We start from the raw sequence: 2,580 nt of genomic DNA, 5'->3' as shown, positions 1-2,580 counted from the left end.
GTCTCTCTCTCTCTCTCTCTCTCTCTCTCTCTCTCTAATCGGCATGTAATTTTATACGTCGTCTTCAGGCATGCCCGTGATGATGCACGTGTTTTTATTTTTTACCGTAGCTGCTTTCGTGGTCAATGTAATATTTCAGATGCACCCCTACATATATGAGGCAAATCGGAATGGCCTATGGTTTTGAATAGCGGGCCGTGCTGATTTCCTTCATGCAGACGTAAGGTGTGTCGATAATTAGAAACAGCAGTGCGCCTCGCGTTGTGTATGTATCGGGGTAAATTTCAAATGTGTTCGAAGTTAAAAAATATGGTTGTGTCGGTTGTATTTCTCTGTAATTGGGCACGTGATGTGCCATTATGTCCGTGACGATGTACGTTTTTTTACCGTAGCAGTTTTCATATTGAAGTAAATGTATATTTTAGAAACACCCCTATTTCTATAATCGTGTGGATAGGCCTAGCTGTTTGGTAGGCGAGGTGCTGTATTGTACAGTAAGCAGATATTGGGTGGTTTTTGTGTACTCGTTGGCGAGTATCTTTTTGGATATTGTGACTTATAGTTTGCACCTACTACGACATCTTATAAAATAAATGACATTTTTAACACCTGTTTATTGATTCATCGTAAAAAAAAGTTCAAGTACATGGCAGCGCTGCCAATTGCCAAGGGCGCTGAATTGTATACTTAAATTGTGTTATATGCAGTAAATGAAAGATATTGTTATGGAAGATGAGCTTGTTCATCTGTTTAGTAATTTGTCGTAGTTGTTGATCTTATGTAACTTGTATTTGTATAAACTCTAGGCCAGGTGTTTATGACCCCAAGGGGTGGGGGCGGGGGTGGCGGCCACCACGAGCGCGATCTTATGTAGGGATTTAGCCATTTTTACGACATGTTGCTACCAGTTGTGAAGTGCTCACACACTGTTTATATACCCTATACTGTTCCCTATCTGCAAAATATAAAAGTTCACGCAGAATTGTGGCCTATGACTACTTAATATTTAAGAGTTATTTTAATGTTCTTGATTATCCTTCTCTTGGCTTATAGAACAAATAAACGGTTTGTTTGAAAGACCTAGTTTGATCAATGATACAGAATTTATAGCACATTAGAGAACGAAGTATAAAGTAGGCGATATCTTGAAAACAACATGGTAATCATTTTGTAAACTAGTCTATCGTATCAGTGAGGTATCAGACGTGGTGACAGAAATGTGATATCATTTTAGGGTGACATCACAGGTATCACCGAAGCACAAACATCATAAGCGATTCAGGTTCAAACCTTTTATTATTGTCATCTATAGCTACTAAGTCTGCTAATAGCATAGCACAGCACTAAGCTGAAGAGATGCCGAAGGAAGAGTTCGATGCGTTGGACGCGACGCTATTTTCCGTCTCGTAAACGGTCGGTGCCATTGGAAACGGTCGATGCCATATCGCAGAAGGGCTGACTTTAAGTGTATCAGCACGGTCCAAGCACACCGTGATGTTTCGTGGCGTAGAGGTTAGGGTATGAGTTAGGGTGAGGGTTTTGGAGTTACACTTTTGGACCCGGGTTCGAATCCGAGCTTGTGCTTTTTTTTCACAAATATTTACAATTCTACATAACCCTCCCTTATATTTGCAATTAGAATATTGTTTTTTATAGTATATAGTATTATATTTTTAGTCGTTTTTGGACGCTCGGATATGACATTGACCATTCAGCAAAATGGCATCGACCGTTTACGAGACGGAAAATAGCGGAGGCGACTCGTCTGAAGTTCTCTTTCCTTGTGCAGGGTCGCGTCACTATATGGACAAAGGAATATGTCGCTGTGAAAAAATTAAGTTACATATGCCCTAACAGCAAACTTGAGGCACAATTGCTCGTATTTGGTGACAAGTATTGACAGTTTAAGGTGTTCCATTGCAAACAAATAACCGGTGAAGTAGCTATCCATGATGATAAGACAGGCTCTTTCCAATATTTGTTCATGTTAATTGAGATATATAAGCATATACAAGGTCAGGTATTAATAAAGAAGATTATAGAAGATTCTTTATTGACACAACAAAAAAGTACAGAGACTTTTGTATGGTCTTCTACAACTTAACTAAAGATCTAACAAAGCTACATACATGTGTGGATAACGTCATCTTACGTACAGAGTATATGTATGATGTAACAATAAAGGTTAACTATTCTCTAACATGTGGTCTCTAAGATCGAAACATTCTTTAATGTATTTTCCTATTTGGACACTGTATTGGTTATCTCCCCTGAGAATGTAGTTGAATTTATCTATAGCATCTAACGTATTGAAATCAATTGAACAAGCGGAAAGAAAGGTGAACAGCAATAGGCGCTTATCATTGTATAGTGTACAATCCATTATAAAATGGTGCTCATTTTCAATCATGTTTGGACAAAATGGACAGAACCTTTGGTCATTTGGTATTTTCTTGTATCGACCCATTTCTATGTTTAATTTATGACAACTAATTCTTAATTTTGTGATCGCTTTTCGGATATCTAGATTGTGTATACTTGAGAGGTATTGTTTTTGTCCATAATTTTCCTTTAATGCGG

Source organism: Branchiostoma belcheri, unplaced genomic scaffold (assembly GCF_001625305.1).
Source record: "Branchiostoma belcheri isolate BF01 breed outbred unplaced genomic scaffold, Haploidv18h27 scaffold58, whole genome shotgun sequence".
Classification (NCBI taxonomy): Eukaryota; Metazoa; Chordata; class Leptocardii; order Amphioxiformes; family Branchiostomatidae; genus Branchiostoma; species Branchiostoma belcheri.
Note: the sequence above shows the minus strand (reverse complement) of the source record.